This window comes from Triticum aestivum, chromosome 6D (assembly GCF_018294505.1).
Source record: "Triticum aestivum cultivar Chinese Spring chromosome 6D, IWGSC CS RefSeq v2.1, whole genome shotgun sequence".
Taxonomy (NCBI): Eukaryota; Viridiplantae; Streptophyta; class Magnoliopsida; order Poales; family Poaceae; genus Triticum; species Triticum aestivum.
Window position 1 is genome coordinate 343,936,889 of NC_057811.1, and position 23,940 is coordinate 343,960,828.

The 23,940-nt window shown below is 44.3% G+C and overlaps 1 long non-coding RNA gene across 1 annotated transcript; it reads right to left on the bottom strand.

Moving 5' to 3' along the window:
• Nucleotides 1–19,286: 19,286 nt before the first annotated feature.
• On the bottom strand, nucleotides 19,287–21,122 carry LOC123141606 (uncharacterized). Its single transcript, XR_006470365.1, has 3 exons — nucleotides 20,387–21,122; nucleotides 20,139–20,265; nucleotides 19,287–20,030 (listed from the first exon to the last, which is right to left on the bottom strand). It is a non-coding gene; the product is annotated as an uncharacterized lncRNA (long non-coding RNA).
• Between the last annotated feature and the right edge of the window lie 2,818 nt (nucleotides 21,123–23,940).

Genomic DNA, 23,940 nt, shown 5'->3' on the forward strand with positions numbered 1-23,940 from the left:
ACTGTACGTAAATGTTCTAGCAATTCAAACACCATCCATTCCCTCCGTAACACCATTTTGTCTTTCAAAACATAATGAAAAAATCAGGTATACCACAAACAGTTTACTAGACAGAATCGTGTGGGATGCGATATAAAATATATTGGCGCACTGTCTTGTCTGGCTTATGCAGGAAGCTTCATCGTCTACAGTCCACCGCCCCCGCTTGAACCACACTTGCGCGCCAGTTTCTCGCGACACCGAGCGAAATTTTTTGGCCACCAAGGAAATATCTATCTCCCCGCCCCCTCCCTCCTACCAAAAGCCACATTTCCACTGTTCCTCCCTGCTTTCCAAGTTCACACCTTCACTGCTGCTTACTGGTAGCTCAGCCTCCTCGCCGGCGACCCTTCTTCTTGTAGCGTCGCCTCCTCACGGGCTACCCTTCTTCTTGCAGCGCCGCCTCCTCGTCGGCGACCCTTCTTCTTGCAGCGCCGCCTCCTCGCTGGCGACCCTTCTTCTTGCTGCGCGGCCTCCTTGCCGCCGACCCTTCTTCTTGCTGCGCAGCCTCGTCGATATGGGCAGGTAATCCACACCCCACCCACACCATCCTCCTACTTTCTCGTCCCACATGCCCCAATTGACGCAGAGACACCTTCCACCGAAATCACTGCCCCCTCCTCCAATTAAGTGCCGCACACAGCCATTTTACACGCAGTATAACATGGAGCTGAGTAGCATGCGGCCGCACACGCACACGAGGTTGCTATGGCTGACATGTGTGTCGACCGCCAGTTATTGGAGGAGCACCTCGCCTTCAAGGCCACCGTCGACACCGCCGCACAGTTGTCTACTTTAAAATACAGTTCGTGATGTTTTCTCGAGGCCACAGCCATCGCCTTGTAGTGATTTGTCCTCTGTAATGTTAATATGCAATCTGATGTTCAGTTAACAGTTCGGTCCTCTGAAATGTAATGTTCAGTTAACACTTTGGTCCAACAAATGCTACATTTCGTAGTACTGTTCTCAAGCATTCTTTGTTTTCTTAACTGTGTTATCTTCTACTACATGTTTCTATTCTGCAATGTCATGCTCAGTTAACTATTTTGGTTCATTTGGGCTGTTGTCCATTTAACTGTTTGGTTCAGTTCTGCAATTTGATTTTCATTTGTTGTGGGTACAATTTTGTATTGTTATGCATGTGACACCAATCGAATTTGGTTGTACTCAATACATATTCTACTGATAGTATGGCAACTCACAGTTTTTACCCCTTGCGCCATTTCAAAATATATAACAACGATTTATGCACAGCTTTGTTTTCAGTACTTTTCAAAGCAGTTCACCGATGATTACCTCTGAAACCACCTGCATGGTCAAGAGCCGAGGAAGGTATTCATTCAACACCCATGATACAATATTGAAGTCTTGCTGAAGAGGACGAAGGTTGGGTGGGAAATTATCCATAGCCAGTGTCCTAAAGTTGCAAGGACATTCAACATCATTGAAGGCTCAATATTTGCCTTTCGCTTCTGCAGTTTCCCAGATGAGATTTATCTGTCTATTTACCCTGTATGATGCTACTTTCCAAAGGTTTTTGATGCTGCATGTGAAACTTGGTGCTGTTGTGTAATGGCGTAACTGAGTGCCGAAGCTATCTGATATAATTTGATTATGAAATCCTGGTTGCTTTTATATGGATATGAAATATCTGGCGTGTTTTATAAGAAATATCAGTTTGATTAGTACATGGATTATCAATAATAGGCTAATTACCCTGCTTATTGGGGTTTTCTATTGCAAACGGTTACTCAGACAGCACCGTGGGCGATGAACTCAAACAACCCGCACGGTTTCTAGAAAGTAGGCATGTTCGATCAACTAACAATCACACATGGCTTCAGGCAGCGAACCGTTTGCGTTAGGCCACCTTGCACAAACGTTTCCACACAAAGAACTATGTGGGATATACATACCTACGGAAATGATTTTCTGGGATTCATCATGTGGGATGTACATACCTACGAAAATGATTTTTGGGATTCACCGTGTGGGATGTACATACCTACGGAAATGATTTCTGGGATTCGCCGTGTGGGATGTACATACCTGCGGAAATGATTTCTGGGATTTGCCGTGTGGGATGTACATACCTACGAAAATGATTTCTGGGATTCACTTTGTGGGATGTACATACCTACGGAAATGATTGGGTTTCCATGCCTCGCCCGATCGCACATGGCCGCAGCCTGGGTCCCACGAGGGCCTATCACCGCCGATTTCTGGGTCGTGTGGGAAGGACCCCCCTATCACCCACACTCACTTGGCGACGGTTCCAAATGCCGTCGCGGAAAGGGGTTTTAAACTGTTTCTTTAGGGCGTCGTTGTACCAGTGTCTCGCGCTAGTGTGAACCTCAAGTAACTAGCTTATGCTTCTTGTCTACTTTTGAAGCCTTTATGCTGGCGCCCGAGACCCCATCCAGTTGCGCCTGACACTCAGGCCACTCGCCGTACACTCCCGGAACCTTCCCTTTGTACACGACATAGCCCTGCTTCTTCGCCATCAAGAATCTAGGTACCTGTTAGAGATGCATCTTCATCAAGAGAATGTACAATCATATGCAACAAAATATACTAGAACAACACGAAAAAGAAAGGGTTAGCAACTAGATGCAACATATAGTGCGCAAACTAATTAACTAGAGGTACACAGGTCATCGTACCCAAACTAACAAAGTAGCGTTACGCAAGTTCGACATGGATCGTGGACATCACAAAGTTTCATCGCTACAGAAAGTATACAAGTTTAACCGACACATATCATCATCATCATCGGCATCGTAAATCACTAGAAGTTCCATCCTTCCATATCATCAAGGATGGACCCTAGCTTCTTGAACGGCGTGAGGTCCTGACGTTGCATGCATATGCGAGTTCGGACGTCAACTCGCGATATAGGGTCGTGGTGGAACATCCCCTTCTCATGGACGACTTCTTTCATGATGATCGTCGCAATGTCCCTCTGGATGCGAAAGAAGTCATCTCTAAGTTTATAATCCGCTCCTCCATGAGATTCTACCCACTTGTGGATATGATCATCGTTTCTGCTTGTCATGCGAAGCTTTTGGTGATCCGTGTTGAACTCAATCATGAGATGGAGGAGGTAGAATCCATCTTTCTTGCTTGGTTTTGGGACATGGATGCTCCTGAAGTTAGTTTTATGCGAGAAACCCAACTTCTTGTTCCTTTGTTTCCTGATCTGCAGGTGGCCACCCCTAATGCTGAAGCCTTGGAGAGCATCATCTAGAATATTCATTATGTGGGTGTAGTCCTTCTTCTCGTAGTTTCTGGTAGGATCAAAATACACGGCGTGGGAGACTCGCGGGTAAAGAACGATAAGGATGGCGCGCCCGTTGCTGTGGAAAAAAAACACCTCAAATTATTCTCCATATGAGCGAGAAGGAATGATTGAAATGTACGAAAGGGTTGTCTGGCACTGACTTACTTTGGATGATAAGGCAGGAGGACAATTTCCTGGTCCTTATTCTATACCATGAAGTTTTGGAGGTACTACCTAGCAGTTTCAGGCTCAAAGTTGCTGAGACTCAAGAAGGACTAATGCATGTAGTATGGATCCGCCACACAGATTTGCGAGACTTCTTCTCTCTTCATGACGGAGCTCATATGTAGCGCAAAAAGGCGGACGATTGCAAAATCGAGCCGCCTTGTCAGAAACATCTCGAAGATATGGTCAAACCGCAGGAAGAACACCTCCGCGGGCTGTGTGTCGCCTATGTCGGATATCCTGGATCCTTCGAGACTAGTAGGCTTTTCTTAGTCAAGAACACATGGTCGTGCAGTCTCCTAAGATCCCCTGATAGTGCCTCCAGCGGTTTCGGCGGTAGCATCGGCTCGCCCGTGACATGGAACATGGCCGCACCTTTGACGGGTACACGCTCAAAATCCACCGTCTGGCTACTATGTGCTCTGGCTTGTTTGTAGGCAGCTGAGCCTATATTCCCCGGTCTCTTCCTCTCCTTTTTCTTGGGCTGACCTTCCAGACCCTTCCTTAACCCCTGGCCCAGTGTTGTCGGGCTAAGCACTGTACGACCCCCAGTAGTTGAGCCTGTGTTGAGGCGGCATCTTCAGGCGTGTCCTGTGAGGATTTCATGAAGAGAGACTTCTTGCAATCCCTGATAGGACGTTCCTGCTCGGGCAGATCATCCATATCCTCATCAACATGCTGATAGCCTGAGTCGTCATATGGCTGACTCATCATATCTAAGTCACCGTCATAGGCGCCTGTATTGAGGAAACTCATTGGGTCCTCCTCCATCTCATCATCCATTCTTTGTTCTACGGGGGCGATTACATCAGCCACTATTGGACGCCCTTCATCACGTCGTCCGCCGCTCTCACCCGGCACTACAGGCACTGGTAATTGCGTAGGCGGGGTGGTGGCCTCCATACATGCTTGTTGATGTGTGGTTATTGGTGTGCTCTCGGCCGGCTCTAGAAGAAGAAGATTCTTCGGCCAGCAGCACCCAACCCTTGCAGCTTCCAATCCTTAGCGGGGTCTCGTCGTCCTCTCCCCCTAGCCATACTAGAGGAGGCAAATCCTTGTGCCCCAACTTCACACTCGACAAGGTAACCCTGAAGTGCCCAGCGGGCATCGGCTCGCTGTGGAACATGAGTTCCAAGGGCTTCGTTATCACCCCCTTTCCCACATCCACCTTCTGGCCTTTGATCAAGTAGAGTATGGTGCACGGGGTTTCGTCGGCATGCAAACACATTTCTGCGGCGTAAAACATTCGAAAGGCAACGAAAATGGAATATTCTAGATATATGTTGGTGCGACATACAATTACCATGAGGGCGTCGAGCTCAGCCAAAGATGAAGGCCCGCCTAGCATGCCAGAGACTGAGGACGGGCTACTATGAGCGGGTGCGGGTGTGAGAGCAGGCCCGATTGCGTGAGCAGGTGATGGTGCGGTGGTGTTGTTCACGGAGTTTCTCACGACGAAACTGGGCATGGGGAAATCATGTACCGTCTTGTCTGGATTTTCCTTCGTCCAGATGATGATAGCCGGGATCAAGTTAGTAGCGAAATCATTTCTGCAGGCATTTACAACTGCATCGACTGCCTGTTGTAGCAACTCATTTTTCTCCTTGGCTTCTTTTTTCGCGTCCTCAGCTGTTTTTTTCTCGAACGCAAGCTTCACCTTCTCGTTGATGTCCGCCTGACTAAACTTCTTTTTCTGCTTCTTGGCCTCCGGGCCCTCGTTGTAAAACACCTTCCACGTGGCGCCGTCTCCGGCGTCGTGCACACGTCCATATTGCGGCCGCTGGCCCAAAGGGAGTCCCTTAAGCTTGTCCCGGTTGAGAGGGGTGTCCCACTTGGGCCTCATCGGCGAAGTAGGGCTTTCGGCTGCAAGCTGGTGTTGCTTCTCCTGTAGAAGGAACGTGAACTGTTTACGAATGTGTAGTCGACTTGATCAGGAGCTAAATGTAAGGTGCTAAAAGAATAATTACCAGTATTCTTATCAATTGCCTCGTGATCTGGTCCATGTAAAAAACCTTCTTTTCCTTGTCCCACTTGTAGCGGGCCCTGATGAAGCCACGCTCCAAGGGGTTGGTGAACTTCGCGAAGGGGTCTGGGAGACTCGTGGCTTCACGTTCCGCGTCCTCCTTATCCCATATGGGCCTTTTGCCAAGGTAACCACGGCTTCCAAGGCGATGCTTCCTCGTGCTCCTTTGCTGAAGGCTCTTGAATTTCGCAGCCTTAGCCTTGGCTGCCTCGGTAGCGCAAGTGTCCTTGAACTTTTTGAACTCCTCTTCCGTAAGTGTTGGATTTTCCTCCAGAATCTTGGACAGGGGTTCCTCAGTCTCAATAGCTCGTTTCACCATCCCTTTCCAGGAGGCCAAATCATTGCTGAACATGCCCATCGCATTGTTAATCTTTTTCATCTTCGGATCATTCCATGGTTGTTCTATGCTATCATCCCGGTCGGGGAACTTGAATCTCTTATGCAACTTCGTCAGGACAACTGCCGCAAATGTTCTTTACTCCTTAAGTCATCATCGTTGATGCTCGCGCATTCCCGTAGGATGCATCCTACTTGGTTCCCATAGCACTTGCGAGGTTCTTCCGGCTCTAATGGCTCAAATTTGCCAGGGGCCATCTTTGTGATCACCAGTCGTCCGATGCCGAGTTTGTTAGGTTTCCGTATCCTATGCTTCTTCTACTTCTTCTTTTCGGTAGCGGCATCCGCGCCGGTACCTTCCCCACCGGTATCTTCCCCGCCGATACCTTCCCCGCCCGTCTCGGCGCCGCCATTGATGCCAGCGCCGTTGGTGTCGATGCCGGCGTCAGTACCATCATCGAGGCCGACCTGAGAACCTTGACTCTGCTTAGCAGACAAAAAGTCGAGGTACGGTTGTTCACCCTCATAATCCATCTCGTCTGCATCTTGGTCAGAAGGCCCAGTTTCTTCGTTGGTCGACATGTTTCCTATGATTAAGTCTCCTTGTTTAATTCTAAAACTATAAAAAAATGAGAAATGACATAAAAAAAGATCTATGTTTTGCCGGAATGTTGTTTCCCAGCAAATCCCGGCACTCGATATGCCTACTTTGTAGCACAAGTCATGCCAAAATTCACGAAAAATTTCGGCATGACCTTTGCTAAAAAGTGGACATATCGAGCGCCTGAAATTCACCGGAACAGAAGTGAATCAACATTCCAGCGAAACATAGGCCACTCGGATCATTTACCCTGCACATAATCATCATTTTCCACATATGACATGTCCAAAACATCACATGTCCAAATATGACATCTCCAAATTCCAAATATGACATTGTGGCACCCCGGCTCAAAGAAACAGGAACGCCCCGTATTCCAGCCTAGAGATCAAGGTGAAGTCTTCTGGAATACGGCACTGCTTAGCATAGAAAACCAGCTCTCTATTATAACACGAATATGAATACAAGGTCTCCGATATTGCAATGAATAACACTGGCACGGGGACGCTACGCCGACCATAGTTGCTCTATGCAAGAAGCATAACAACTCGAGGCAGTGGAACAACTATTGGCAGCGGAACAACTATTGGCAGCAGAACAACCAACGGCGATGATGGACTCCAATCCGCAGGGACTCTGGCTGGAACGTGTATCCTAGCTCGCGAACACAGGAACCACACCAAACAAGCAAGCAATCTAGGCACGGCCTGCAAACTGGCATGACACGCCAGGTCAGTACATTGAATGTACTTGCCAGCTCATAATTAACCAAAAGCAGTCAAGACAAACAACAAATGACATTAGCAGGTTAAATAAATCATGAACATGATACTAGCAGAACAATATGGCATGCACAACAGAACATGATACAACTTTTACGTGGCATGAGCATATGAACATGATGATACTACCTGCAACAGGTTAACACTATCATGCACCAACTTACTCTGCTCGGGTTACCTCGTAGACAACACATGCATCAACTTACCAACATCGGTATCCATGATACCACCGTGATCATCTCGTGATCACACAACTTTGGTATCCACAATACCTCCATGATCCTCTTTCGATCACAACCAATCTCTTTCTCATCATCGAACCAGGGTTGTTATTAAGCAAGTTATTATTATTGTTGGCTCACTGTGTGACCGACAACGAACACTGGGCCCTTATCCGCGAGCGCGGCTATCGATAGATTTAACACACACTCTGCAGAGGTTAGCGCACTGTACCCACACCACAGAACCCATGGTCTCACGCTCCCATTCGGGTGGACCAACGGCATTCCGACGAAACCGATCTATTGCCCATGACACTCTCCCCGTGATGGTAGCTGGAACTACGTCGGTATTTCCCCGGAGAGGGAGGGATGATGTAGCACAACGACGGTAGAGTATTTCCCTCAGTTATGCAACCAAGGTATCGAACCAGTAGGAGAACCAAGCAACACAACATAAACAGCACCTGCACACAAATAACAACACCTCACAACCCGACGTGTTAAAGGGGTTGTCAATCCCTTTCGGGTAACAGCGCCAGAAATTGGCAAGTTGGCGGGAGAAAGTTGTAATAGATTGAAGTAATAGATCGTAAATAAAATAAAGTGCAGCAAAGTATTTTTGTATTTTTGGTTTAATAGATCTGAAATAAAAATGCAAAGGAAAAGTAGATCGCAAGGCAAATATATGAGAAAGAAGACCCAGGGGCCGTAGATTTCACTAGTGGCTTCTCTCGAGAAAAATAGCAAATGGTGGGTAAACAAATTATTGTTGGGCAGTTGATAGAACTTCAAATAATTATGACAATATCCAGGCAATGATCATTACATAGGCATCACGTCCAAGATTAGTAGACCGACTCCTGCCTGCATCTACTACTATTACTCCACACATCGACCGCTATCCAGCATGCATCTAGTGTATTAAGTTCATGGAAAACGGAGTAATGCAATAAGAACGATGACATGATGTAGACAAGATCTGTTTATCTATATGGCGGTAGATATAGATCCCATCTTTTTATCCTTAGTAGCAACGATACATACGTGTCGCTTCCCCTTCTGTCAGTGGGATCGAGCACCGTAAGATCGAACCCACTAGCGGGCACCTCTTCCCATTGCAAGATAAATAGATCAAGTTGGCCAAAAAACCCAAATATCGGAGAAGAAATACGAGGCTATAAGACATCATGCATATAAGAGATCAAAGAAACTCAAATAACTTTCATGGATATAAAAAGATATGACTGATCATAAACTCGAAGTTCATCAGATCCCAACAAACACACTGCAAAAGAGTTACGTTATATGGATCTCCAAGAGACCATTGTATTGAGAATTTAGCGAGAGAGAGAGAGAGAGAAAGCCATCTAGCTACTAACTACGGACCCGAAGGTCTACAAAGAACTACTCACGCATCATCGGAGAGGCACCAATGGAAGTGGTGAACCCCTCCGTGATGGTGTCTAGATTAGATCTGGTGATTCTGGACTCTGTGGCGGCTGGATGAATATTTCGACGCTTGTTCTAGGGTTTCTGGAATATTGTGGTATTTATCGAGCAAAGAGGCGGTCCGAGGGCACCCGAGGTGGGCACAACCCACCAGGGCGCGCCTGGGCCTCCTGGCGCGCCCTGGTGGGTTGTGACCCCCTCGGGGCACCCCCCAGGTGCAACCAGGGCCCATTGCCTTCCTTCTATCCCATAAAAAATCATCATGGAGTTTCGTGGCATTTGGACTCCGTTTGATATTGATTTCCTGCGATGTAAAAAACATGGAAAAACAACAACTTGCACTTGACACTATGTCAATAGGTTAGTACCAAAAAATGATATAAAATGACTATAAAATGATTATAAAACATCCAAGATTGATAATAAAATAGCATGGAACAATCAAAATTATAGATACGTTGGAGATGTATCAGCATCCCCAAGCTTAACTCCTACTCGTCCTCGAGTAGGTAAGTGATAAAAACAGAATTTTTGATGTGGAGTGTTGTTCATCATGTCATATCATATTCTTTTCTTTATAGCATGGACATTTGGACTTTTATGTGATTCAAAGCAATAGTCTAGTTTTGACATAATAATTTACATACTCAAGCGTATCAACAAGCAACCATGTCTTTTAAAATTTCAATGCTAAAATAAGTTATCCCTAGCCCATCATGCTCAAACATTGATCCATTCATGAAACACACTCGAATATTAACTACACCCAATACTTGAGCACGGTCATATTGCCTCCTACTTGGTGCTTTTTATAAGAGAAGATGGAGACTCAAATTTCAAAAAAAAATGCATAAAGTAAAGAGAAAAGTATGTTTTTAGTCCCTCAAGTTCTCAAAAAGTACATACTTGGTCCCTCAAGATTTTTTGGTATACATTTGGTCCCTCAAGTCTCAAAACCGGACAAATTTAGTTCAAAACCAGATTCTGACCGGGTTTGGCGGGTTTGACCGCGCAGACTTTGACCGGGTTTGACCGATGAACAGTAAATTCATAAAAAAAATTCAAAAACAGTTCAAAAAATCTGAAATTTTTGGTCATGCAACATGCTTACATGCGCAAGGTGCGTGCCAATTTTTCTAGTATTTTGACACTCGAGGCGCCCGTGGCAAAAAAAACAAAAAAATCTACTCTTGATGAACAGTAAAATCAAAAAATAGCAAAAAAAAATATCACAAAAACCTGAAATTTTGTGGGTTCAATATACTAGTGTGCACAAGGCCCGTGCAAAATTTTGGCATCTTTCGACATTCGAGGAGCTCGTGGTAGAAAAAACAAATTTTCGCTTATTTTTTTAAGCGAAAATTTGTTTTTTCTGCCACGAGCTCCTCGAATGTCGAAAGATGCTAAAATTTTGCACGGGCCTTGGGCACACCAGTATATTGAACCCCACAAAATTTTAAATTGTTTTGATTTTTTTTGTTATTTTTTCGATTTTACTGTTCATCTGGAGTAGATTTTTCTTTTTCTTTTACCGCGGGCGCCTCGAGTGTCGAAAGACCCGGAAATTTGGCACGCACCTTGAGCATGTAAGCATGTTGCATGACAAAAAAATTCAGATTTTTTTGAACTGTTTTTGATTTTTTTTATGAATTTACTGTTCATCGGTCAAACCCGGTCAAAGTCTGCGTGGTCAAACCCGTCAAACCCAGTCAAAATCTGGTTTTGGACTAAATTTGTCCGGTTTTGAGACTTGAGGGATCAAATGTATTCCAAAAAATCTTGAAGGACTAATTTTGTACTTTTTGGGAACTTGAGGGACTAAAAACATACTTTTCTCTAAAGTAAAAGAAAGGCCCTTCGTAGAGGGAGGTAGGGATTTGTAGAGGTGCCAGAGCTCAAAGCGAAAAATTAGAGATAAAAACATTTTGGGAGGTGTATCCATCCCACCAACGAAAACGACTTAGAGTTCCCAACACTTTCCATGCTAGATATGCCATAGGCGGTTCCCGAACAGAAAATAAAGTTTATTCCTTTTTCCACCATTCTTTCACTTTCCATGGCTAGCCGTATCCACGGGTGCCCTCCATACCAACACTTTCCAAGGAATTTATTATTTGACAACATAAAGTAAACTCATTTTTGCATTTTGGGGCTGGGCGTCCCTAAGACCTTTGCCTTACTCTTGTGCAATGACAAGTGAATAAACACTCATCTTGAGAATAACACATCCAGCATGGAAAATATTAGCCACCCGTTACCGTTCCGCGAGCGAAACAAACACACAAAAGAGAAGTTTATTTTGAAAATTAGAGATGGCACATGCAAATTTTCTTAGAATAGCAAAAGAATTCCGCATATAGGTAGATATAGTGGACTCATGTGGCAAAACTGGTTTAAAGGATTTTCTATGCACAAGTAGAGATCATACTTAGTGCAAAATGAAGGCTAGCAAAAGATTGGGAAGCGACCAACCAAGAAACGAATAATCTCATAAGCAAGCATTAAGCATAATTAACACCGAATAATGCACCACAAGTAGGATATAATTTTCATTGCATGATTATTGACTTTCGTGCATGCATAGGGAATCACAAACCTTAACACCAATATTCTTACTAGAGCACGATTACTCATCAACATAACTCACATATCACATCATCATATCTCAAAACTATTACTAAGAATCAAGTTTATTTTGTCCAATGATCTTCATGACATTTTCTTTTACTTTATCCTTCTTGGATATCTATCACTTTGGGACTAATTTTCATGTGTTGCTTTTCATAAGCTCAAACAATTATATGTGAAGATCATGAGCATAACAAATTTTCTTTCTCTCAAAATAATTTAAGTGAAGCAAGAGAGAATTTCTTCAAAATTTCACTAACTCTCAAATAAATCTAAGTGAAGCAAGATAGCATTTCTTCAAAAATAACAAAGCACACCGTGCTCAAAAAGATGTAAGTGAAGCACTAGAGCAAGTCCTAGCTCATAAAAGATTTAAGTGAGGCATAGAGAGCAATTCTAACAAGGCATGATATAATTTTGGCTCTCTCAAATAGGTGTGTCCAGCAAGGATTGATGACTTAAAACACAAAATAAAATAAGCAAAGACACATATCATACAAGACGCTCCAAGCAAAACACATATCATGTGACAAATAAAAATATAGCCTCGAGTAAAATACCGATAGTTGTTGGAAGAAAGCGGGCATGCCACTCGGGGGCATCCCCAAGCTTAGTTGGTTGCTCATTCTTGGATAATAGCTTCGGATGCCGGGGCATCCCCAAGCTTAGGCTCTTACATCCTTCCTTCATCCATCGTAAGATAACCCAAAACTTGAAAACTTCAATCACACAAAACTCAACAAAACCTTCGTGAGATCCGTTAGTGTAAGAAAAATAAACCACTACTATAAGTGATGTATCAAACCAATTCTTATTTTGTTTTTGTATTATATCTACTGTATTCCAACTTTTCTATGGCAAAGACTCATCAAAGAAAACCATAGAGCTATCAAAATAAGCACACAACACAAAGAAAACAGAATCTGTCAAAACAGAACAGTCTGTAGCAATCTGATTTGTTCGAATACTTCTGGAACTCCAAAAATTCAGAAAAACTAGGATAACCTGGATAATTTGTATATTGATCTTCTGCAAAAATAAGTATAATTTTATCACATTCTGGTGAATTTTAACAATTATTTTCGTGAGCACAAAGTTTCTGTCCTTTTCAGCAAGATCAAACAACTATCACCCAAGAAGATCCTATTGGTTATACTTGGCACAAACACTAATTAAAACATAAAAAGATCATAACAGTAGCATAATTGTGCTAACACTCAAGAACAGAAAGCAAAAAGCAAAAATAAATTTTATTCATTGGGTTGCCTCCCAACAAGCGCTATAGTTTTACGCCCTTAGCTAGGCATAAAGCAAGGCTCTAAGTTTTGTCATACTTCTTCTGCTTAATTTTCTTGGGGGTGTTTTTATCAGGAGGTTTTGTAAACACAACATAAAACATATTTCCCATAGAAACTTTAGCATTCCTTAGTTTATTTTCATCATAACCCCTTTGATTTCCCGCTACAATGCAAAAAAAGTGTTGATTAACATTATTAAAAACTTGTTGGATTATATCTAGAACGGGGACCTCCTTTTTAAGATTCTCATCAAAGATCTTATTATCCCCAAGCAAATTCCTTAGTGCATAGTCACTATTGTAAAGAATTTCATCAATCACGGGCTTTTCACGATTCATACCATAAAAGTCAAAGATTTCCCTATCTTCCCCAATTATGTAGTCAAACTCGTTCATGAGAACGAGAGTGGCCAACTTTTTGGCTCTAGGATTCTTTATTTCGGGAAGCTCAAAAAACAATCTCTGCAAAGTAGGATGAGTGCGGATAAATTTGCTTTCAAGTTTCAGAACTAGTGTTGAAATAGCATCCGCATAAGATCTAGTAGTTTTAAGTATAGGAGCATCATTAAGACTTAGATTCCCAACACAATTGAAAAATCTTGGATACATTATTTTCCCATAACGTTCCCTTGCCCCAAGATAAAAATTTTAGCATCCAGATTTCTTGTATGTCTAATCTTAGGAGTCAGGCCATCATTTGTTGGTGCCATACCAAAATCACTCATGATTGCAAGCAAAGGATAGATCTGGCGAGAAAACGACAAACGGAAAAGGTGAGGCGAATAAAACGGCAAAATTTTGTGAAGTGGGGGAGAGGAAAACGAGAGACAAATGGCAAATAATGTAAATTGCAACAAGATGAGATTTTGTGATTAGGAACCTGGTTATGTTGAAGATCCTTCCCGGCAACGGCGCCAGAAATTCTCCTTGATGGTAGCTGGAACTACGTCGGTATTTCCCCGGAGAGGGAGGGATGATGTAGCACAGCGACGGTATAGTATTTCCCTCAGTTATGAAACCAAGGTATCGAACCAGTAGGAGACCAAGCAGCACAACGTAAACAACACCTGCACACAAATAACAACACCTCGCAACCCGACGTGTTAAAGGGGTTGTCAATCCCTTTCGGGTAACAGCGCCAGAAATTGGCAAGTTGACGGGAGAAAGTTGTAATAGATTGAAGTAATAGATCGTAAATAAAATAAAGTGTAGCAAAGTATTTTTGTATTTTTGGTTTAATAGATCTGAAATAAAAATGCAAAGGAAAAGTAGATCGCAAGGCAAATATATGAGAAAGAAGACCCGGGGGCCGTAGGTTTCACTAGTGGCTTCTCTCAAGAAAACTAGCAAACGGTGGGTAAAAAAATTACTGTTGGGCAATTGATAGAACTTCAAATAATTATGACGATATCCAGGCAACGATCATTACATAGGCATCACGTCCAAGATTAGTAGACCGACTCCTGCCTGCATCTACTACTATTACTCCACACATCGACCGCTATCCGGCATGCATCTAATGTATTAAGTTCAAGGAAAAGCGGAGTAATGCAATAAGAACGATGACATGATGTAGAGAAGATCCATTTATCTATATGGCGGTAGATATAGATCCCGTCTTTTTATCCTTAGTAGCAATGATACATATGTGTCGTTTCCCCTTCTGTCACTGGGATCGAGCACCGTAAGATCGAACCCACTACCGGAACCTCTTCCCATTACAAGATAATGTAGCGACCCGACCTCAAACGGTCAAGCCTCTGTGTATCCGTGCCATCCCTGGATCGGTATGCTGGCACACACAGTACATCAATGTGAATATCAAAGTGCAATCACATGTATAAATAACGTAAAACTGATATATACCTCATAAGTCTCAGCGGAAATAATAGAACGGGTGTGGAGTCCCACCAACGCCAACTGCAAGTTGAGTGTAGACCGTAACCCTACAACGTAACTCTTACCCGTCGTAGAAATTCCTGCAACATAAGACGTTGCAGCCGTGTAGGTCAGTACATTGAATGTACTGGCAAGTCACATCATAAGAATAATGAACCTATTTGTACATGCAATTTGGCTGGTGGAAAGCTCTAAGTTTAGTTTTTGCATAAAGCTAGTTTTTCCCTAGAATAAAAGATATTATTCTATCACTACAGTATAGCATAGGATGAGTTGGCAAACCCAACTCAATCCAATCCCAAGTTTCATTTAAAACCCAACTGTTTAATTAAAGGTGAGGAGATCTCTCGGCATTTTCACTACTAGATGCTCAAGTTGTCTGTAACCGGGGACACGGCTAATCGATTAGGTTTTAACACTCTGGGGAGGTTTGCGCACTTTTCCCCACAAGACTCGATCGCCTCCCTTGAAATTCTCGCACTGCCTGGAGTTTGAGAACAGGATGACCGAGACATAGTCTTTCGAAAGTATTTCCCCTTAACCCACGGATTGGCCGGTACACCTACTCATTCTACATCTGCTAGCCCATTCCGGAAGGGGTCACACTAACTACTCAACTAAGCCAGAGTCCATATTGGCATGTGGCTGCACACGTAAGCTTCTAGTCATGAGAATATGATTGATCTCTTTGAGCCTCGGCGGCCGACCACTAGTGGTGCACCACCATGGATTAACCATGCATGCTCCCACTGTACTTCGCCACCATTCAAACCAAATACCGCCCAGGTAGTTCATTTAAAGTCTTGGTCCTGATTACTACTTTGTCAATCAAGGCTCGCCATGAACACTTCCCAATCCACGTCTACATTAGCGAAGCAGAAATAAACTTACACGGTGGTGACAAGGTTGTATAGTTCAGACCTACCTCAAATGAACTACTAGGTAAAAGCATAGCCATTCGGCATAAATCCCTACCATGCAATCCTACCACAACGGACTAAGTGCAGATAAAAAACATAGGTAATTAAAAGTATGGTCAAATGTGAACTTGCCTGGTAATAGTTGATGAAGATTATATCGCTCTCAGAGTTTTACTTAATAGAACTATTTGTCACTCTCCGATGAAAATCTATAAAGTCAAATATTGCATTCACATAAGCAATCATTTCGGAGAACCAAATAACGTGCAGCATGAAAAAAACTTGGAAAAAACCAAATGAAAATCCAACACACTCAACTATCACAAAATTTACTAAGTGCAAAAGCATCGTGTGAAATACGGTTCAAAATTGTGATGTGAACTATAGTGCATACAAGGCATATAAGTGGAACTATCATGGACAGATCCTAGTGTGTAAAAAAATATTGGAGAATGGTCCAAGTGATAGGGTTGGGCTACCATGACAAAGTGCAAAAAGAATTTAACTCAATCGGAGCTACGGTTTAGGAGATATGGCCAGTTGAAGTTTGAATTCAAATCTGAATAAAGTTCAAATTTGAATCTGACAAAAGTTTATAAAAATGATACCACCGGATAGATCTAAACAAATGAAGAATTTGCCGCTGGTTTCATCGAGTTTGGGTCTACGGTTAAAAAGATACGGCTAATCTAAGTTCAGGGACTAATCTGCAAATCCTAGGGACTAATCAGTGAAACAGAAACTAAAATATACTGCAAACAGGCCCTTGGCCACATGGCAGATTCCTACTGGTGCATACCCATTCGTTGCGGAGCTTAACCGACGGACGGTCGACATATAAGAAAAACGGGCTACCGCGGTAAACTAAGTGAACCGATCGGTTAAAAATAAAACCGGCGTTTTTTTTTCGTGTAACGGTTCAAAAAAAACCTAGACTTACAAAAGAACGAGGGGGTGGGGTGGCTCACAGAGGGCAACTACGGCGGCGCCAGCGTTGGGCAGGACCACGACATCGGCGGGGCGGCGGCCTGCAGCGGTCTGCGATGCTCCTCGGCGACGGGGGAGGAGACGAACAGGACGGGCGCAACGTGGGCGGTCCGGTGGTGGCGACGGCGCACGTCGGGGTGACCGGGACGGGCGGAGCGAAGGGCGGCGACTCCGTGCTCCGGCGAGGACGCAGGTCGTCGAGGCGGCGTCTCCGGCGAACCTAGGGGCAAAGCAACATGTCAACGAGATGCGGGACGGCGAGGCAAGTTGATTGACAGAGAATAAGAGGGTTCGGGTGCGCCACCCGCGACGGAAACGATGACGAGAAGCTCCGGCTCCGGCGAGATGTGAAACGATGGGGCGGCGGCTACGAGTGGTGAGAGGGCTAGCGAAGGGGCTGAATGAATAGAGGGGGACTCCGGGGTTTAAATAGACGAGGTCAGGGGCTCGGGGTCGCGGCGGATAGGCCTTATCCCGGGGCAATGGCGCCGATGGTTGCGGGAGCGCGAGTGCCTGTTCTATCTGAGCGGAACGAGCGGGAGGTTGGGGGCGACCTGGGGAGCGGGCCCCATCTGGCAGCGGGCGCTGCGTGCGAGCGAGGGGAAGGCGAGGGCGGGCGAGCGTGCGGTGGCCTTCAAGCGCTGGCCTTGGGCCGAAGTTGGCCAGCGGCTGGCTGGGCCGTGCGTTGTGTCCCTGGTCCGAAGTGGTTTCGGTCCAGGTGGGTGTGCGCGCGGTTTTTTTTTACAGAAAACTTTTCGAGGCCAAAACGAAAACAAACAACATCCTAAAAATACCATGATAATTTCTAACATTATCTCTGAATATATGTAACACAGTGAACATTTAATCAAGCATTGAAGAATTTGAAAATATTTTCCTATTGCATTTAATGCACTTTTTGCAAATTGAGTAAATACCAAATAAACTATAAAAACTCCAACTAATATTCAAAATGAAATTTCCAACTCTTGTAAGGTTTGAGGAAGTCATCTTATCCCCTCTCATTTCTTTTTCTCGAGTGGATAATTATTCGAATATTTGAAAGAAAACTCCAAAATACAATGAGATGCAAATGATTTCAAATTTTAGAATAACTTCTATTGGTTTCATAATCCCTTTCCATATTTTCTTTCTGATATTTGAAGGATTCATATTTCCTTCTCTCTTTATTTTATTTGAATAAATGGAAATGATTTTGAAACTCAAAATGGAAAAACTTTCCAAAAGTGAACCAAATGAAATTCAAAAGTTCTCCTCATCACTCTCCACTCTATTTCATATATTTTGAAGAAGTCCTATTATCTTCTCTCATGAAAATCCTTGAGTGGCATAAAGTTTCAGATTTGAAATAAAATGGAATTCAAATCGTTTTCAAACCCCTTTTCATTTCTTTAAATGGAAGAAGTCATATTATCTTCACTCTAGGGTTTTGTAATGAAATGAATTTGAATTCATGGAGATAAAAAATGCAAGATGAAAGTTTTGGGAAAGTCCTTTTATTCCCTCTCATTTAACTTTCAAAAAGTTTCAGATTCCACTCAATTTCACACAATCGATCACACAACAATCAAAGAAACAATCATAATCGTTTATTTAATATAACATTCCAAAATTTAGAATGTTGGGACGTTACAGATAAATAGATCAAGTTGGCCAAACAAGACCCAAATATCGGAGAAGAAATACGAGGCTATAAGAGATCATGCATATAAGAGATCAAAGAAACTCAAATAACTTTCATGGATATAAAAAGATATGACTGATCATAAACTCGAAGTTCATCAGATCCAAACAAACACACCGCAAAAGAGTTACATCATATGGATCTCCAAGAGACCATTGTATTGAGAATTCAGCGAGAGAGAGAGAAAGCCATCTAGCTACTAACTACGGACCCGAAGGTCTACAAAGTACTACTCACGCATCATCGAAGAGGCACCAATGGAATTGGTGAACCCCTCCGTGATGGTGTCTAGGTTGGATCTGGTGGTTCTCGGCTCTGCGGCGGCTGGATGAATATTTCGACGCTTGTTCTAGGGTTTCTGAAATATTGTTGTATTTATAGTGCAAAGAGGCGGTCCGAGGGGCACCTGAGGTGGGCACAACCCACCAGGGAACGCCCACCCCCCAGGTGCAACCAAGGCCCATTGCCTTCCTTCTGGCCCATAAAAAATCATCGTGGAGTTTCATGGCATTTGGACTCCGTTTGATATTGATTTCCTACGATGTAAAAAATATGTAAAAAACAGCAACTGGCACTTGGCACTATGTCAATAGGTTAGTACCAAAAATGATATAAAATGATTATAAAACATCCAAGATTGATAATAAAACAGCATGGAACAATCAAAAATTATAGATACGTTGGAGACGTATCACCCGGCCACTCCGACCAACTCCCCTTTGGGATAAGTCATGGGTGGCCCCGTGCCTACCAAAGGCATCAACGGCCACCATCGTGGAAAAACGGTCCCAAACGGGGACATGAGCTCAAAACCAAACATGGGCACACAAGGCTTATGCCGTCCTACCCGGCCAAGGTAGCGCCCGCGCATAACCTTTCCTCGTTGGAGGCACCGGCGAGAGGCATGACAATAGACCCAGTTAGGACCCTCCCATAAAGGCAAGTGTGGCTGCACTGGTCAGCTCAATTCGATGGCACTATGACTTAGCCAACAGGTGTTCAAGTTTGATTATTATCCGATTAAACTTGAATGCAATAAGCTGAGTCATATGAAAATAACATGATGCAAGTACGATGCATGAGCATGATATCAACATACGCATGGGGTGCAACATAACTATTAACCAGATTAATAACCATGAATCATATCCCACTAAGCATGGCACAATGACGAGCATGAATATCACAAGTATAACACTACTCATAGCATAACCCGACCACTAGCATCATGAATAAATACCATGGAAGAACATAGCAAGAACAATACCAAGTAAGCCCTTAACCAACTAACAGCAAAGGAACAATGCATACAAACGATACTCGGTAACCGACCAAAGTCATGCAACGAAGAATGTTACCAATACCAACAGGTACTACTACCAAGCATGACATACGACAGAAATACTAGCAAGTAGAACATGATAACGGAGTGCAAGAAAGCATAGCATGACGGTAAACACCGATCCATAAGCATAACCGAAATAACGACAGCAGTAGCAAAACAAACAAACAGTTATTAAAGATTCAAGTTGAAAACCAATGCTACTGCATGGCTATCATGCAAATGGTGGTTGTGGCTTGCCTCGGATGACGGAGACCCCGGGAAAAAGTGCGGTGAAGCCGCGGAACGAAACGCCGGACGGTTCTCTTTCGGAGGGGCTGATTAGAGGCAAGGGCATAATGGTCATTTTCATAGTGTGGACATCTTATGAAAATGGCACCAACAGAAAGAGCTCGGCGAGATGAAGAAGTGAGCGTTGGTTTCACCTCAATCGGAGTTACGGTCGCGAAGTTATGAGGTGTAGAAGATTAGGGACTAATCTGTGATAAAAATCCTCACAAACAGGTCCCTGGCGGCTGAAAATGGATAGCGCCTTCGGGCGGATTACGTTTTCTGTAAAGGGAAAGTATTTTCAGCCGCAATAGATTCAGAATATGCTTTTCCAAACTGAAAACGTATTTCTAGAAAAGACGTGTCCACTTATCCACGTGGACCAGGGGGAAGAGAGGCTTACAGGTGGGGTCTAGCCGCAGGGGGAGGGGCCAGGCTCGGTCGTCTCCTTCCTCTCGCTCGCCTGTTCTCCCGTGAGACAGAGCAGAGGCAGGGGAGGGAAATGGCCAAGGGGCCGGCTAGCTCAGGCCATCTCCGGCCGAGCCGAGGCCACCGGCGGGTGCGAGGGACCGAGGCGCCTCCGTTTAGGGGAGACACGGCCGCCGGGGAGGAGTGAGGTGGACGGGAGAGGCGGCGCCAGAGGAGGCCAGGGGCGGCAGCCGAGGTGGTGTTCTGGCGAAACAGGCGACTCCGGCGAGAGGGCAAGGGGGTGGGGCGGCTGAGTGGAACGAGGGGGACCCGGTGGACGTGGTAGGAGGAGGAGAGGAGGCTCGATTTGGCCGGAATCAAGCCGAGGCCGAGGCGGCCATGGTGGACGACGGCCAACTCCGGCGAGATTAGGGGACTCCGGGGGCAAATGAGGAACGGGGAGAGGCTTGGGAGCTGCGGAACACCTCGGGGGGTCCTTATATAGGCCGAGGGGAGGGCTCGCGGACGCTCTTGAGAGCTCGGCCGACATGCCAAAACGGAGCAGAGGACGGACGCGTCACGGGGAGCTCAACGGCGAGGTGACGGCAGCGAGGCAGGGCAGGACAGCGACTCAGGCCAATGCAGTCGAGCACGGGCTAGCTCCTGGATAAGGTTTGGCGTCGAGACGAGGAGGAAGGCGACGAGAACACCTGCTCCCTCGCGGTGCTCCCATCCATGCTCCCAATGCACCCATTCCTCATCAAATGGCTGAGGTAGTTTTCTTTCCCAATCGTTTCTTTTCCAGAAAAAATAGCCAAATAAATCATATATTTCCTTCTCCCCTCGGTACTCCATCTCTCTCAGTACGTAACTGCTTCTTTCCCACTCCCTCCCGTAATACTAGCACTACATTAAATTTGGAGGCGAGATCAATACTAATTTCACAATTTTGCCGCTGACGCATAAAGAACAAAGTCTGGGCGCCAAACCCACTAATCATCTGTTAATTCATACAGAAAATCACACAAATCTCATCACCGATGGAGACATGAGCACATCAAACAAGGTCAATCTCAGCCAGAAGCAAAAGCACATTAGATAAATCAGATCAACTAGGAGTAAGATCATAGACAGAAATACATCAAACGAACTATCCCAGACATATACAAGTATCAGGCAAAGAAGAAGAGGGCGGCGACGGGAGGAAATCCGCCGGTGGCTGGCTAACTGGATGTTGGAAGGGAAAGCAAAAGGGAAAAGAAAATATATGTATTATTAGTAGTACGGGAGAAAGAATAAGTATGGAGGGGAGAAGGAAATACAAGATTTATTTGCCTTCTATTTTCTTGAAAAAGGTACGCTGGGAAGGAAACTAGCGTCACCGTTGGATGAGGAATGGGTGCATGGGAGCACGGATGGGAGTACCACAAGGAAGCAGGCAAGCTCTGTCCCGGGAACAGGGGCGGGAACACTCCAAAGCACGAGTTTGGCTGGTCGCGGCCCGTGGTCACCGCGTGAACTGGCATACGCGTTGCCAAATGATCGGCCACATCATGTCTAGTACATGGACCCTGATACCCTTAGTCCAAATGCAGAAAGAATTCGGTCCAGGGGCAAAGAAGTGATTTGCAGGTTGATCCAGAACATTGTGGCAGCAAGGTGTTTGTGATGCAGGGGACAAATCCAGGAGGAGGCAGGGGCTAAGCTTTGGCATGGCTGGATCACATGCCAAGGTGACTGTGTTGGCCAAGAATCGGACAAAGAGGAGCTCTCTAGAGGGTAGTTGCTGTAGAAATGGCCCCACTGGTCAGAATTAGAGATGATGAAGTTGCAATCACATACATGACTTTCATGAGCTGAAATTTGGGGGAGGTGGGTTATTTGATCATATGAAGCTTCTATAAAAGTTTCATGCCATTTGGAAATACCAAAATGGCATTTGCTTCACAATGCTTCATTCTGGATCGAAACTTGGAAAAATTGCACAGGGCAATTGGCTTGATGAAATGGGAAAAAACTGGGTGGAGAGAGTTGATATCAATAGGAGAATGCCCTAAAAAAATTCAGCTTAAATGAAGGAAGATAAAATATGGTTGCTTCACAAACTGAAAATCTGACCAGAAACTAAGATTTGGAGCTGGGCTCACATAGATGAGTTACATGAGCTCATATTTTGTGGAGAGTCGTGATCTGATCATATGAAGGACCATGCAAAATTTCAACTCATTTGGATATGCCTAGCTAGTACTTCCTTCACAATGACTTCCCTCAGACAGGAACTTTGAAAATATTGCTCGGGAATATTTACTTGGCAAATTGAGTTGAATTTTGTCATGGGGTAATTATATGGACGGGAAAAGATGTCCAAAAAGTTTGGGATCAATCAAGCAAAGATAGATGACACTTCTTTCTCAAACCACCACCTAGGGCAGAATCAGAAAAGGAATATTTGTGAATTATGTTTGATGATGCCAACGAAAGATTTTGACATTATTCGTGGAAGATATGACCCAAACTATTTATGATAATTATTTGGGAATTTTTGGAGTGACATAAAGATGGGTTGCTTCACAACCTAGGGCAAATAGGATAATTCCTTTATCAGAAAAGGAATATTCCCAATAAAAGACTATTGGGATTTGGGCTAGGATGAAAATGATATGATCTAGGGATGATAATGAGGATGACAAGCCACTATAAAACCTAGGAAGACATGATCTTCCGAAGTTTTGGAACCACATAGCCACAGAAAAGCAATATAAATCAAGAAATCCAATAAAATCAAAGGAAAAAGAAAAGGGCAAAATCCACGGTGTTACAGACACGTCCACATATCACATGGTCACTTCAAAATTGCATATAAAAGGAAGAAAGAGTGATTTGCAACTAAAAAAATCCAGCCTACCTAAATTTGAAACTAAAAAAATTCCAAATATCACGTGTCCACATAGCACAAGTCATTTTTCTTCACAATATTTGAAACTAAATTCAGCCTACCTAAATTTGAAACTAAAAAAATTGCTTTAACTTGGGTTCATACTAATTTTTTTTTAAATAGCAACAATTGCTTAAACTAAAAAATTTAAATAGCAACGGTTGCTTTAACAAATTTGTCATAGGTTTCATACTAATTCTAATTAACTGACTAGCACTATAAAATTTAAATAGCAACAATTGCTTAAACTAACTAGCACTATAATCAATTCTGTCTTTTTTTCTTTTAACTACACCTACTGCCATAACTAAAACCTAACTAAATTAACCTAATGAACCTAGCTAGCAGAGAGAGGAGGAGTGGTGGGGGGCTTACATAGGGTGCAGGGCGAGGAGGGAGGCCTGACGACGGCCGAGGTTGGGAGGTCGGGGTGAGAGCGAGGTCACCGGGGTCGGGGGCGAGCGCCGGGGGGCCGGGGTCGGGGGCGAGGGTGAGGTCGCCGGGGTCGGGAGAAAGCGCAGGGGCGCGACGAGGGCAGGGCTGCGACGGCGACGAGGGGGAAGAGAGAGTGGGGATTTGGGGGAAGAAGCAGAGGCGGGAAGAAGCAGAGAGTG